Source organism: Monodelphis domestica, chromosome 3 (assembly GCF_027887165.1).
Source record: "Monodelphis domestica isolate mMonDom1 chromosome 3, mMonDom1.pri, whole genome shotgun sequence".
In the NCBI taxonomy this organism is placed as follows: Eukaryota; Metazoa; Chordata; class Mammalia; order Didelphimorphia; family Didelphidae; genus Monodelphis; species Monodelphis domestica.
In genome coordinates this window covers 93,327,918-93,344,306 of record NC_077229.1, presented here as the reverse complement: position 1 = coordinate 93,344,306, position 16,389 = coordinate 93,327,918, and the positions used below count along the sequence as shown (strand labels likewise).

The 16,389-nt window shown below is 43.6% G+C and overlaps 1 pseudogene; it reads right to left on the bottom strand.

Moving 5' to 3' along the window:
- Positions 1–258: 258 nt before the first annotated feature.
- LOC100026138 (acyl-coenzyme A thioesterase MBLAC2-like) lies at positions 259–1,217 on the bottom strand (annotated as a pseudogene).
- Positions 1,218–16,389: the final 15,172 nt, after the last annotated feature.

The window sequence follows — 16,389 nt, the reverse complement described above, 5'->3', positions numbered from 1 at the left end:
ACACATAAGAAATAAAATGAGTTTCCCAAAGCAGGTATGAATAACTCTTCTTTCATTTCCTGCAAAATGCCCTCCCCATGCAACCGCCCCACAGTTTGAGTGACCAAACACAAAAGAACCCACAAACATTTAAAAGGCCACAGCTTTGGCAAGCTATTTGATGCTTTCAGAGGCTTATTATTATTACTATTTTGGTGGGAAGTAACTTAAGAAATCTCCCTCGTTCGGCTTCTTCCTTCTCAAATCACCCCCCTTCCCTCCCGCTTAATATTGAGGAAGCACTTCTTGAAATGATCATGGTCAATTATTTCCACAACAAAACTACTTAGCTTTAAAAGTATCAACTACATGATAAATCAATCCACACAAACTAGGATGGGGTCCTAGAGGTGGTTACAGGCAGAGCTAGGCTTGCAAGAGATCTCATGGCACAGGTTGGAACTTTGTGGCACAACCCAGCTTCTGAAGCCAAGCGATAAAGCCTTTCAGCTCCAAAAGTGTCGAAGTGACCAGGAAGCACCTTCTCTACCACACCACTGTCCACCAATTCTATCAGACGCTCACAGGTTACGATATAATCGTTTATCTGACTGTATGGAAGCCAGTCAATCTTTGCTCCATCATAAACAACATCTCCACTGAATAGAATCTTCAGATCTTTGTCGAGTAAGCAAAGGCTTCCCCTGGAGTGACCAGGCATGTGCATAACAGTGAGCTGTCTGTCACCAAGGCTGATCACATCCCCCTCCTGCGGGATGTGGATGGGCTGCACCGCTTGCACTCTAAACTGCCTGGCGTTCCAGCCAGGGCTGGACGCGCCCACCACCTCACTCTCCGACAGCCAGGTCGCCGTCTCAAAGTTGTCTCCGTGGGCCAGGGCATCCGCCTCGGCCCGGTGCACGGCTACCTGGTCAAACTAGTAGAGCCCACCGGCATGATCGAAGTGAACGTGAGTGGCCACGGCCAGCAACGGCCAGCAACGGCCAGCAGCGGCCGTCGCACCAAGTCCTCTCCTTTGCGGGGTCCTGCAGGAGGCCAGCCGAGTACAGATATTCGGGCAGGCTTCGAAGCCCCAGCCCAGTATCGATCACTACATCCTGCTCAGTGCCATGCACCAGCCAGATGTTGGCACGGTTGCAGGATTCGAAGAAGCGTTCCTGGATCCAGAAGATGCTGTCGCCCAAGGACTTGTGCGAGTACCACTCCAGAGCCGACATGTCTGGGATGGGAAGGGAGTGCAGGGGTGGGGATGTGAGCTGCAGAGGGGTGTATTTGTGGGGGTGCGGGTGCACCTCCTGCCACTTTCTATCAGAGTTTAATCCTTTAATATGCCTTGCCAAGACAAAAAAAGAAAAAAAGTAAATAGGGAGAAAGGAAGGGGAAGGCAATAAGCATTACTATTGTAGCACCATGCTAGTGTTGGTGAAACTTATAGAGATTACATGCCCAAACTGTAACCTCAAGCCTCCTGTGAGCCCTTCACATCACCCTAGCCAGGGAGGAAGTCCTTGCATTGGACTACTAGGCAGAGGGACAGGGCATGTGAAAAATGTCCTCAAGTTCTGGGGAGAGGGAGAAGGGAGCAGCCCATGGGAGCACATGTGCCATGGGCTCACCAACATGACACTATGCTAAGTTCTTTACAAGTATTATCTCATTTGATTATCATAACATCCTGGTGAGATAGGTACTATTATTACCCCTATTTTTTAGTTTGGGAACCTGAGGCAACCAGAAGGTAAAGGACTTGCTCTGTACAAGGCTGGTGTCTGAGGCTAGATTTGAACTTGGGTCCTCCTGAGGGTAGCTGATGGTCCAGTGGAGAGAGTGACAGGTCTGGCTTCAGGAAGACCTGAGTTCAAAATTGTCCTCAGACACTAGCTGCATGACCTAGACAAGTCATTTAGCTTCTGTTTGCCTCAGGCTCCTCAACTGTGATTTCACAGTATTGTCATAAGTATCCGATGATATAAAATTTGTGAAAAGTGCTTAACATGGTGGCTAGCGTATAATAGATGCTCTATAAATGCTTATTCTCTTCCTCATATGTGAAAGATAAAGATGGTAGACTTCTCTCAATGAGTCACCAAGATGGAATCAGGGTGATGTTTCTTGTTCCCAGCCCAAGCCCCATTTTTACACAGGGGGCCAGTCCCTCAGACTGTTGGAGGGCCTGACTATAAAAAAGACTATGAACAAATCCCTGGGCAGCAGTATACATAGTGGGGGATCTCCTCCCCCACACTGCTCACTATCCTGATGTCTTCCATTGTGCAGCCACAAAATCCTTTGCTCGGAACCTCAATCTCAGTTCAGTTACTCTCAGAACAAGGCACCACCCAAAGGATTATGTCACCCACCGGAAGTAGTACTGCACATGAGCAACACTGTGCTTTGCTGCACCTCCACATACAGTACTCCATACAGCACATACTGTGCTCCTCTCACTGACCACCAATGAAAGTGGCACCCATTCCAGAAGTGCAAAGGGGCCGAATAAATGGCCTCAGGAGGCCACATGTGGCCAGGAGGCCGTAGTTTGGGGACCCCTATAATATGGTAACTTTTAGGAAGCCACCCAAAAGTAAACCTAGAGGAGGGACCATCCTTGAGTCAGAGACTAGGATAAAAGGAGGCTATCTGCTCCCATATTTGTACTTCTGACTGGCTATAACACTGGCTTATAAGTATCCATTCTCCTGATGAAATAAATGAGCCTTTGACACACTAACACAGTTCAAGATTCTTTTGCTGGGTGGTCGTTCTTCTCTGATCATTCTTAGTGGTAGTCTCTCGGTGACCGAGAATGACATTGTCTTTGTGCAGTTTCATCTACGGTGTACCCTCATGTGGCTTTGGAGTCCAAAGGCTGAGGCGCAGAGTTTGTGGCACATGGGGCATGGGACGCCAGTTGTTACGGGAGATGAGGTTGTGGCCTGGTGTCGGCGTTCACGCGCAGCGGCAAGACGTCAACGTCGCTCATCTTCAAAGGTGGTGGCGGCATGGTTAATGTGGGCTCGCCAGCTGCTTCTGACAGAGGCAGCAAGTTCTAGTTGCTTTGGTGTGATGCCAGCCCACTTCAAGTTGGACTTTAGCTGATCCTTGAATCTTTTCTTTGGCCGAACTTGTTTCCTGAGTCCAGCTGACAGTTCACCATAGAATACCTGTCCTGGTATTCGCTGTGGGTCCATGCGGATGACGTGTCCAGACCATCGTAGCTGGGTCTTGAGGACCTAAATTACTTCGATGCTGGTGGAGTTGGCTCTGTCGAGGACTTCCTGGTTGGTGATACAGTCCGGCCATCGGATCCTCATGATTGACCAGAGGGAGCGTTGGTGGAATTGCTCCAGCTGTTTCATGTGCTTCCGGTACAGTGTCCATGTCTCGCAACCGTACAGGAGCGAGCTGAGGACCACTGCGTTGTACACTTTGAGCTTCGTCGCAGTGCTAACACCGCTGTGTTGGAGGACTTTGCAACACAGCCGCCCAAGTGCCTGGCTGGCCTTTTGGATCCTGGCATTAATCTTGTGGTCTAGGGACCCGTCGTTGGCGATGGTGCTGCCCAGGTACTTGAAAGTGTTGACCTTAGAAAGCTGCGTGCCATCGATAGTTATGCATGGCTGGTTCGTTGGCCTCCCTGGTGCAGGTTGGAACAGCACCTCTGTTTTGCTGAGGCTGATGGTCAGGCCAAACAGTTTTGTTGCTGTAGAGAACCTGTCCACAATGGTTTGGAGATGATTTTCTTGGTGGGTCATGAGAGCACAGTCATCTGCAAAGAGAGCTTCCAGGATGAGTCTCTCTGTTGTCTTTGTTTTTGCAGTCAGGCGGCGAAGGTCAAATAGTGAGCCATCCAGCCAGTATTTGATGTAGACGCCCAGGTCTAGATCCATCACAGCATGTTGTAATACCTGGGTGAAAAATAGGTTGAATAGTACCCGAGCAAGGACACAGCTTTGTTTCACGCCATTGGAGATGTTGAAGCGATCGGAAGTCTCTCCACCAGATAGGACTTCCCCTGTCATGTCGACATGAAAGAGCTGCATCAGTTTGACAAATTTTGCTGGGCAACCGAGCTTGCTGAGGATCACCCACAATGCGTCCCTGTTCACTGTGTCGAACGCTTTTGACAGGTCTATGAAGACAATGTAGAGACTCAGGTTCTGCTCAAGGCATTTTTCCTGCATTTGCCTCACCGTGAAGACCATGTCGATGGTGCTGAGATCTGGTCGGAAGCCACATTGTGATTCAGGCAGGTTCTGCTCTGAAACAGATGACAGGAGTCTGTTGAGTATAACATGGGCAAAGATCTTTCCAGCAGTGCAGAGTAGTGAGATGCCTCTGTAGTTGTCACAGGCTGCTCTTGAGCCTTTGTTCTTGTATAGGGCTACGATGGAGGCATCTCTGAGTTCTGGGGGCATGTCTTCCTCTTCCCATATGCTGGTCAGCACTATGTGGAATGCCTGGAGCGCCTTTCCATTTAAGGCCTTGTACACCTTGGTTGGGATCCTGTCTTTACCAGGTGCCTTGCCTGCACTCATTTGTTTAATGGCTTTTTGGACTTCCTCTATTGAAGGAGGGACGTCAAGTTGTTCAATGGTGTTGTTTTTAGGCGATCTGGTCAAGGGTGCTTTGGTCGACTGAAGAGGGTCGGTTGAGAAGCTGACTGAAGTGTTCTTTCCACCTGTTGCTGATGCCTTTTTTATCTTTTATGAGAGTGTCACCGTCAGAGGATAGCAAAGGAGTGGTGGTGGGTTTTAATGGCCCATAGACAGTCTTGAGGGCACTGAAAAATTGTTTGTAGTTTTTCGTATCAGCAAAACGCTGGATTTCTTCTGCCTTTTTTTCCCACCGTTGGTCTTGTATCTTCCTGATCTCACGCTGCACCGTGGCTTGGAGAGACTTGAATCTGTCCTTTTTAGAAGCAGAATTTGGGTTATTTTGCCACTCCATAAAGACTTTGTTCTTCTTGCTCAATAGGTCTTCAATAGCAGTGTTGTTCTCGTCGAACCAGTCCTGGTGGTTGTGTTGTTTGGGGCCTAGGACTGCCTTTTATGTTTCCTTCACTGTGTCTCTGAACTGGTTCCATTTCTTGGTTGAGCTTCCAGTGAGTGGTCCCTTGGCAGACAGCTTGTCATCCAGGCAGGACTGGAATGTTTGCAAATAAGATGGATCTCTAAGATGACTCACGTTGTAAAATGCACGAACTGTCTGGGCGCGGTTTGGATGGCAAGGCACAATGCGCATTTGAAGAGTCGCTCTAACCAATCGGTGTTCTGTCCAGCATTCAGCTCCTCTCATGGCTCTGGTGATCTGTACATCCTAGATGTCTCACAGGCGTACAATGATGTAGTCAATAAGATGCCACTGTTTTGATCATGGGTGCATCCATGTTGTTTTATATTTGTTCGCCATTCTGAACACAGTGTTCGTGATGGTGAGTTCGAACTCTGAGCATTTGCTGAGTAGCAGTAGGCCGTTGTTGTTTATTTTGCCCACACCATGTTTGCCGAGCACTCCTTTCCATCTTTCATGGTCCTGGCCAATGCGGGCGTTGAAGTCTCCCAGTAGTATCAGCTTGTCATTTGTGGGCACTGAGTGCAGGTCGGCACTCAGGTCAGAGTAGAACTGCTCGATGGTCTCCTCTGTGCTGGTCAGTGTTGGGGCATATGCACTGATGATTGTGGCATACCGGTCTTTGCTGAGAGGCAAACGGATCTTCATGAGCCTCTCGCTGATGCCCACAGGCAAGTCTGGCAGCTGTTTGAGCAAACTGGTCTTGATAGCCAGGCCAACACTGTGAATTCTGTCTTCATTTGAGGCTCTACCTTTCCAGAAGAAGGTGTATCCAGTGGTGGGCTCACTGAGTGATCCATCTTCTGGTAAGTGTGTTTCACTTAAGGCTGCGATGTCGATGTTATATCGCGCCAGTTCTTTACCAATTAGAGCTGTTCTTCTCCCAGGTCTTGGTGTATTCTCTCTATCAAGTAATGTCCTCATGTTCCATGCTCCTAGCAGGAGTTTCTTTGTATTTTGTTTCTTGTGATTTTGACCTCTTAAAGGGATGACCCACCAGCCGCGGTGTGCTGACCGGGTGTTTGTAGGGCAGGCAATGTTTGGGACACCTTTTCTAGTCCCCTCCCTTGATTAGGGTGAGCAGTGCTGTCCTAAAGAGGGCTGCTCAGTCGCCCAGGATGCTGCTGAACGTCCCTGCTGCCCTACAGGGCCGAGTGATCACTGATCCGTGGGCCACCTACGTGCAGGATCGTGACTACGGCTGCCAGTGGTCACCTCCACATGTTGCATTGTCACTCCCCCATCGCCACAGGTCTTGAAGAGGGTGGACGGGGTTAGGATAGATGAGTGTGCACAAAGATACTTGTGCGTGAAGGAGATTTAAGTGGAAAAGCCGATGCACAGAGACAGTCCCACTCTCTCGGCATTGGAAGCCTGGGTCCAGCGGCACGAAAAATTGTTACACCTGGAGACTTCCTCAGCTGCATTGGATGGCCGTGTTGTCTTTTGTGCTCCAACATGCCCTGAGCACTCCACAGTGCTTTGCTCTGTCGCCATCTCAGCCGTTGAACCTTCTTATTGGTTTCTTCCGCCTGTTCCGCCGAAGCAGTCTTCACATGCTGGGTGAGCAAAGCCCTGGTTCACCAGGGGTCGATGACCCGATGGCTACCTTCACAAGGTTTGGCCGGCCTGTCAAAGCTGTTGCCTGGGGTGTGGCTGCTGCCGCATGCTAGCAGCTACTGGGAGCCACAAGTGAGAGCTGGGTGTCAGGTGGGGGTCAGAGGCTGGAAAGCTGCCCTAGGAGGGCACGACAAGCCCTCCATACCAGAGATACTACCCCTCCCTGAGCACCCCATATACCTCGATCATCCTTACCTTACTCCAAACCTTGTGCTCTATCCCTCATGCCAGTGTTCTTTCTTTCATAGCTTAATCTCTTCATATGCTTTACAGAACCAGAAAACGGGAATGAAAAGGGTCTGGCTTCTTGTTACCCACTGTTCCTTTATAACTTCCTCGAAATTTTCTTCCCAATTGTTCTAACTAGTAGGCACTAGAAGTATTAATCTTCCTATTTTACACATAGGAAAACTGAGATCCAGAGAAGCACAACTTTGCCAGGGTCACAGAAAGTATCAGAGCTAAAACATAGCCCAAGGTCTCCTGAATCCAGCCCTGTAAGGTAGCAGTGTATCTTAGTCTCCATTTTCCTGATGAGAACATTGGAATTCAGAGAGGTCTTAGGATCACAGGATTTAGAGCTGAAGGGGTGAAAGGGATCACCTGATAAACTCTCCTTCAACTCCACCTCCAGATAAGGAAATTAAAACCCAAGCAGGTTAAGAAAGGCAGTCAGTGTTACAAAAAAGAGCATTGGTCTCAAGCTAGAAACTGAGGTCTAACATTTATTTAACCTTTCTGATCCTCAATTTCTTTAGCTGTACAATGGAGAGGATAATATTGTCCCTACCTACCTCGAAGAGTTATTGCTACTAAAAAAACAAACAAACAAACACTGAGAAATGTGAGCTATAGCTTATCTCTTTGGGAGGGAGAGGCAATAGGAAAAAGGAACTAGGATTTGAAGCTAAGCCTTTTTTTTATGTCCTTACTTTTGGTCTTAGTATCAATTCTAAAACAAAAGAATGGTAAGGGATAGGCCATTGAAGTTAAGAGACTTGCCCATGGTCACCCAAAGAAATGTCTGAAACCAGATTTGAATGTCGGTCCTCCCAACTCTAGGTTTGCACTCTTCACTATGCTACCTGCCTGCCTATTTGACTTCAACTAAACCTTGAAGGACAGATAAGATATGTCAAGCATCTCTGTTTGTCTTGGGACTTGGATAGGACTCTGTTCCCTATAGTATGCTGCCCAGAGGACTTAATTAATTGAATGAAGAAAGTGTTTGACTTGAAAATGGGAGTCAAATTCTTTCATCCTTTGTCATGGGCATTGTACCCCCAGAAACTCTGACAACTGTAAGGGATAAATTTAGGGGTTTTGAATAATATATTATCCTTATGATCACCAGGGATTAATTCAAATCCCAAATAAAATACTCAAGTCAGTTTGGAAATTTTATGGTGGTTTGATTAATATAGAGGGAAGGAATTAAGAAGAAGAGAGGGGGAAAGGGTTTAGGATTTCTCTGGCCTAGCCTGAGCCAAGGGGAGTTCAAAGACCTTCCAGCCACAAGACCTCATCCAAGATGAGGGGCCTCCTATGAGGATGGCGTTTTTAGGAGGTAAAGGAAGAAAAAGAATCAGCCTAAACTCTGAGAGAGCTCAGGGAAGATGCCTCACCTGACCAACAATATTAAGCTTCTCCCAGTTACTGTATCAAGGATGCTCACTGCCAAACCTGGACAATAGCTGCAGCCATGCCAAGATGCCAAGACGCTCAGCATGCTGCCACCAGCCACCTCTCTGCCACAAGAGCCAGAGTCACCTCTCCTCAAAAAGAGCCCGGAGAGAGGAAGGGACTCGAAATATATAGACCATTTTTACATCATTTCCTGCGTCTCGCATGTACCAATGGTAGCTTTAGCTTGACTTAGGACAGCCCATGGGGTCTATCAGTTGTTTCTGATTTGTCATTTGCTAGCACATGTCTGTCATAGGCCATCCTTCTCAATACTTAATCCTTAAGTAGGGGTGTAGACATTACTGTTTTGTTAGACTGGGCAGTGTGTAGTAAATCTAAAATTCACACAAACTATTATTAGAAGAATTCCTCTGCTCCCTTAAGCCCTCAAGACTCCCAACCCAAAACACCTGACCTTGGAGAATACCCTCCTTTGATTGCCCCATTGAATTGAGATGGACAAAGAAATACACCTCATTCAGTCATCCTTCAAATCAGGAGAACCACCTCCATTCCCTCAGGCTAACTTCCCCCACCAACCTCTTGCTCCAATATCACTTGCTCACTGCTGTAGAAGAATATAAAAACCCCAGAATGGAGGCACTCTGGGAGCAATCGCCCAGGTTGCTCCACTCATGCTGTCTTGTTGGCCAAAAAATTTAACATTACTAATAAATCTCTCTCTTTACTTTTAAGCTAAGGTTTGGAATCTTGCATTCTTACAAAATGTATCCTTCCTGAACCCCAGGGATATACCCCTACACCCCACTCTACACCTTCTCCCTGCCAATTATAACTGAGTGATTTCCCCAGACCTATGTAAACCCCCAGGGATAACCTCTTTCTGCTCAAAAGAGTTTCCCTGGCAACTGGATTTCCCTTATGTTCTCATCTCCCTCCATTCTTGAGTTATTGAAACTCAAGATGGCATAGAAGTACTTTGCATCTCATTAAGCATTGAGATTCCGGAAATTTTAGAATCCACTTTCTTTCAGAAACTTCCTAAAGGGCTATTTTTAAAAAACAAAGAAATTATAGTCACCTCAGAGATGAAACCATCTATTTAAAAACCAGTTAAGTTTTATATTAAAATGCGGTTTTCAAGAGTTTAAGTTCACAACAATAAGTTCCAAAACAGAAACCAATTGGAACAAATGAGCACAAAGCTAGAGGCCTGCAGTTGCTAAGGGGCCCAGGTGCAGGGTTATTATTGTATTTCAGTGACTAATGAAAGCTGCTTGGGATTGGGGAGGAGTTACCCATCTTAGAAGAGAATGGAAAGGTACTCCTTTCTGATTGGAAAAAGATAGTCATGGAGGTTCCAGAAGTTGATGTTGAGCTTTGTGGAAAGGGCTATAATCTCTCTTTCTTTCCATTGCCACAGAGCTGCCAGACAGAAGGAAGAGGAACCTAGAGTAAAAGGAAACTCACTTTTTAAAAAGGAATTTGAGAAAACATCAATAAACACAATTATTTCCATATACATAAAGGAGAGAAAGAGATTGTATTGAAACCGTGAACCTCAACTATTTAGAGGCTAGTTTCTTAAAGTCACAAGCAAGTTTTATGAAACCCCAAATTTATCTTTTTCTCATGGGAACTTGCCTTCAGGAAAACTCCCTGACTGACCCTGTCCCAGATTAAACAATAGGTCATCAAGTACCTACCTAGCACTATGAATTGGAGTGATGTTGTCAAGTTTTAAATAGCTTTTTTTGTCTTCTTAAGTTCTCTATTGTATTTAGGACTCTCCCAGGTACCCTCCTCCCTTTTTCTGCATATGGGAAGTGCACCCAGATGTCAACCATCCATGCTTAGGCACCCTGTATCCTTTCAACCATTAGTAACAGAGGGTCAGACTTTCCTGGGTACACTGCCCTTTGTTCTTTCCTTATGGTCTATGGCCAATCTCTTTGACCAAAAAGGGAGAAATGACAACCTTGTTTTATGAACCCTCAAATTAACTTTGTCCCCTGGGAACTTGCCTTTAAGGAACTCCCAGACAGACCCCTTGTCTTATATTGAACAATGGATCCTTTGAGCACCCTGAATAGGAGTGATAGAGATACTCAAACTTTAAGTATTTTTGTTTTAGAAGTTTCTCCCATTGTCTCTAGGACTGATCTCCCTTAGCCTCCCAGTAAAGGAATAAATGGTCTTTCCTTCTTGTATTCTCCAAGACCAGACACCAGAAAGGTTACCATAATTTTTATCTGCATCAATTTCTAGCTTTCCCAAACTGGCCTAATCCCCTATGCCTTCCCCATACTCTGTGCCCCAACACGATTTCAGGAACCTGTGAATGTATCAATCAACAAACTATGAGGCACAGCAGGTAGTGTTGGACCTAGAATCAGGAAGACCAGAGCTTAAATCCAGCTGTGAGCATTTCTGATAGAGCCATGGCAAGTCATCTTAACCTCCATACTCTGCCTCCATACTCCAGAATCCCAAAGGAAGATGATGAGGGGCCAGCTAGGTGGCTCAGTAGATTGAGAGTAAGACCCCAAATTCTTCAGTTCATTAGAAAAATTCCCTTTGAGGTGTATTTTCCCAGAAACAGTGTTCCCAGAGTCCCAGAATTTGTCTCTGTGTGGCATTTTGTGCATGTCTCTGTGTGCTCAATTAGAGCTCAATTAGAGCATTGACTCCTTTGTCCTGATTAAAGACTTGTTCTTTCTAACTACTTTAGTGGCTTGGTTTTTCAAGGTTGACATAGTAAACAGGGCAACTCCAATACTATATTGTTTATCTATACCTCTTTCTAAATATGTTTTTGCTCTCTTCACTATATTTTATAAATGCTTCATTAACGCCCTTCTCTTTCTTTTCTTTTCTTTTTTTTTTGGTATCCAAACCCCTCCTTCACTCTTAAGTCTCAGACAAAACAAACAAACATTCCTCCTTATAACAAGATAAGTATAATTAGGTTTATTTTTTAAAAAAGAAAAAGATCCAGACATTGGTCATGTATGAAAAAATATATCTCATTCTACATCTACAGTTCATACTTGTGCCTAGAAGTACCAAGCACGATTCATCATTATTCATTATAACCCTTAAGATTCTTGACCATTCATTCCTCCAGATTAATTCTCTTATTTTTTTCCCGTAGCTATATAAAGTAACTCTTTGGCAGTTCAATTGGTATGGCATGGAGTAAATACTTTAATTTAGGTAATTTTGTCATTTTTATTATATTGACATGGCCCAACCATGAACAATCAATATCTCTCTAATTATTTAGGTCTATATTTCTATATAAAGTATTTTGTAGTTGTATTCATATTGTTCAATTGTTTCCAACTAATCGTGATGCCATTTGAGGTTTTCTTGGCAGAGATATTTGTGATTTTCCATTTTCTTCTGCAGCTCATTTTAAAGATGAGGAAACTAAGGTAAATAAGGTTAAGTGATTTGTCCAGGGTCACACAGCTAATAACTATTTGAGGCCAGATTTGAACTCAGGAAGATGGGTCTTCCTGACTCCAAATCTTATCCTCTTTCCACTATACTATGTAAACCTTAAAATTTCTCAGATTTATGAATGTTGGAAATTTCCCCATTGGGGAATCTTCTACTTAAAAAAATTCCTTAGCAGATAGTGAGAATTCTATTTGAATATCCCTACTCCACCCTACTTAAGACTGCTTTAGGACAGAAAACTCATTGCTAAACAAAGAAAGTACTTGGATCCATGCTTATGGTGGGGCAAGGAGTTCTTTGAGCCAGGCCTATTTTTAAAATTATACAATGGGATGCTAAGTACCCATATAGGTGGGGCAACTTGTAAACTACTTAAACCTAAAAGGGTGAAAACTTATTCAGAGGTTTTTTCTTAATGAAATTTGTCGACACAGCAGCATTTTTTCTGACTTACTAAAGAGATTAAAACTACTCAGCTGTGAATTCAAAATGGGTGGTCCTTTAGAAACATCTGCAGTGATTGGTAGATGTAAGGACTTAGGGGAGGTGACAGAGGAAATTTTGCCCTTAAAAATAAGAGCTTGGATCTCATTCAAGGATCTCAATTTCTGATTCTCATTCTGGAGGAGAGCTCCTTGAGGAGCTCCTCTGAGGGGCTCTGTCCCTCGGGGTAGGAGCTCTGGAAGCTCTTGAGAGAGATGTCCTTTGAAATAATCTCTGGCTGGAAGACTCTTTGAGGAAGGACGCTGGCCTGGTGTCACTAGTATCCTTGTTTAGTCAGACGTTGTGGTGAGTGTTAAAAAAGTGACTGATTTCTCTTTTAAGAGTCAGGTCTAGGCCATATTGGCTTGAGGCCCTTCATACTTATACCTTTCTTACTCTCTCTCTCTTTCTTTGATTACTCATTGTATTCTTAATTAAAAATCTCTATAAAACCCAATTGACTTGGGTATTTGAATAATTGGGAATATTTCCCTGGGGACCACATTATATTTTATTTTAAAACCCAAGACACTGTAGTGAAACATATTTCTGTGGTCAAATTTACTCACCCTTTCTTATATCTATCACAATTTATATCTTCCACTATTTTAATCACTACAGTTTAAAACCTCAATCATTTTAAATCTCACAACTACTTGTATTGGATTCTCTTGTGTTGGAAAATAAATTTACTAAATATTTTATCCATTCTGAAGATATTTTGGATAGAACTTCTCTTTCTTTTTATTGTGTTTTGTTGTTAATATACAGAAACAATCAATGATTTACATGCAATTATTTCATTTAGTACATTTCAAATTTGTAACTCTTTTTCCAACCTTTTCTAAGGCAGATTGGCAGATTGGGTTCTTCCATCTCCTTGGAGCTCTAGGATTAGTCCTGAAGGGTCAAGGAGTTGTTTAAAATGCAAAAGCTCATGAATACCAATAGGTCTGTTTATCACTTAATTATCATTTATTCAACTAGACTGAAGGGAAAAGCATTTACCAAAGGAGCATAGTGATAATAATTTTTTTTAAACCTTACCTTCTGAAGCTGTCCACGGACTTCACAAAACTTCCTAGTGGGTAAAACACTAAGAAAGAAGAACCAGGGACTGAGTGAAAAATGGGTGACAGGTTAAAATCTAAGGGAAAGAGAACATAAGGCGAGAAGAAAGACACAAAGAAAGTTCTGACATGAAGTAGTTAGACAGTGAGTTAGCTCTAGTAGAGCTTCACTCCTAGCCCTACATACTTGTGTTCTTATTGGGGTAATAACAGTATAGGGGGAAGAGAGAAAGATAATCAAACAAGTGGTTTGATACTTTAACATTATGAGGTAATCACCACAGGTACAAATTGCCTGATCCTAGGACAATAGGTATAGCTAACACCCAGATCAGGCATCTAAGCTTGTTTGATAGAGATGCTAATTGATTGTTATTGGCAAAACCAGGAGACTGAGGTATGTAGCCTCAGGGATGGGTTAGGAATTTGGCCAGGTTAAGGTTTAACTTAACTCAAGGTTACAGAAACTAATCATAAGAAATATCATAAGAGTTAGCTTTTTGAGCACCCCTAAAATATTAAGAAGATTAGTATATGCCTGGACTCCTACACTTTCCATCTTAGAATCAATACTGTGCATTGGTTCTGAGGCAGAAGAATAGTAAGGGCTAGACAATGGGGGTCAAGTGACTTTCCCAGGGTCACACAGCTAGAAAGTGACTGAGGTCAAATTTGAACCCAGGACCTCCTATCTCTAGACCTGGTTCTCAATCCACTGAGTTCTCAAGATGTCTTCCTTAAGCAATTTTCTGTTGGACTCTTTGTAAATCTATGTGTCCTTGGTTCCTGATACAGATATTACCAATAGTTATTCAGGGGCATTGCTGGGTATTGATGAGAAAATTACCTTCTTCAACCAAGGGGGCAGAAGTAGAGAGATGGATGATCAAGACTCTGCTCTCCCTCCTCCTCTGTTTATTTCTTCTTAGATGTTTAGCTGAAACACTCCTCTCTTTTTATCTTGAATCTCTCAAATTCTAAAAAAGCTCCCTAATTTTCTATAGACTCCATAGACCATTACTAAGTTATCTCAGCCAGTGTGAACAGATTTCCTTTGCAACAGTTCATCAATGGCTTTCACAAAAATCTTAAACAGGTGTTATAAATATAAAAATAGTTTTGGAGCTTTATTACTAGATTTATAAATGAAAGAAAGAAAGAAGGAAGTGTTGTTGGGTGTAGGGGTGTACTCCTGGGCTTCAGGATGGATACCGTTCCCAAGAATGCAAGGCTCCTGAAACTTAGCTTAAAATTAAAGAGAAATTTATTAGTAATGTTAAATTTTTTGGCCAGCAAGACAGCATGAGTGGAGCAACCTAGGAGATTGCTTCCAGAATGCCTCCATTCTGGAGTTTTTATATTCTTCTACAGCATGGGGAAGGGGTTAGTGGGGGAGATTAGGTGGAGGGCATGGAGGTGGTTCTCCTGATTTGGATGATGAATGAGGTGAGTCTCTTTATCCATCTCAATTCAATGGGGCAATAAAGGAGGGTATTCTCCAAGGTCAGGTGTTTTGGGTTGGGAGTGTTGAGGGCCAAAGGGAGCAGAGGAATTTTCCTGATAATAGTTTGCCTGAATTTCTGGTGATACAATGGGAAGGAAGGAAGGAAGGAAGGAAGGAAGGAAGGAAGGAAGGAAGGAAGGAAGGAAGGAAGTTTCTAGCCTTTCTAATTTAAGGTAAAAATCCATTTCCCCACTGCGTCTCCATACCTATTGCTTGCCAGAGATCTAGAGATAAAGAGATCAGAGAGAAGCAAAGAGAGGGACTTAACTTTCCAAGCTGGTTTTTCATACATCCCTCTCAGCCCCTCCCCTGGATCCTTCCAGATCCTTCTCTTCATACCATCGGGCTTTTGTCACACCATCGCACCACACCTGGATACCAGTGGAAGGCCAGTAGACATTTGACTCTGTGACTCCTCTGTCCCTCCACTGGGGTGTGTCTTCCAGGACTAAAGTGGTTTGGAGGTCCCCCAAATATTTTAATTCACTCACTGGTCAAAGATTTAGCTCAAATGCCACCTTCTTTGGGAAGCTTTTCTAGATTCCATGCTACCCTTCAATGTTAGTGTCTTCCCCCTATGAAATTACCTTCTATTTATTCTGAACCTAACTAGTGCCTAGGAATTTCCATTTTTTCTCTACCATTAGAATTCTCTTTGAGAGGGACAACCTCTCTTTGTATCTCTTGCACTTAACCCAGAGCCAAGCACAGAGTAGTAAGTTCAATAATGTTGATTGACTGAGTGCCATGAGCCTAGAAAGGCAGACTAGAGGCTTATAAATTCTAAGCTGAAGGGTTTATATTTTGTCCTAGAAGAAAGAAAGAGCCATTGAAGTTTCTCAAGCAGGGGAGTGGCTGACTGATAAGGCATGTGCTTTAAGAAGATTATTTTGAGATTATAGCTAGAAAGGACCTTAGAGCTGATAAGGTCTAGTATGAGCTACCTATTTATATATGAAGATATTGAAGCTCATAGAATTAAGCCACTTTGTCAAGTTTGTACCAGTAGTAAATAATAGCTAACAATAATAGCTCATATTTTTATAGCACTTTAGGGTTTGCAAAGTGTTCTTCTAAAAGTTACCTCATTTTAACCTCACAACAATTTTGGGAGGTAGATGTCCTCTCATTTCCCATTTTACAGATGAGGAAACCGAGATAGACTTGCCCAGAGTCTCACAACAAAGTGTCTGAGGCCAGATTTGAACTTGGGCCTTCCTTAGTCTAAGTCCAATGCTAGTCTACTGTGCTACTAGGTTGCTTAGTTAAAAAGTAGAGCAGAATTCAAACCCAGAACTATTGTGGGAGAGCTTTAAGGTAAAAAACCCAAGATTCATGACAAGTTACCCTTTGCAAGAATGCAAGACTCCAAAACTTAGCTTAAAAATAAAAAGAGACATTTATTAATTTGGAATTCATGTTGAAATGGCCAGGGAGACTGTGCAGGTGGAGCACTGCCTCCTAGAGGAGATGGATTCTGGGTTTTATGTACCCTTTTGACAATAGGGTCTACATGACTAGAGAAAG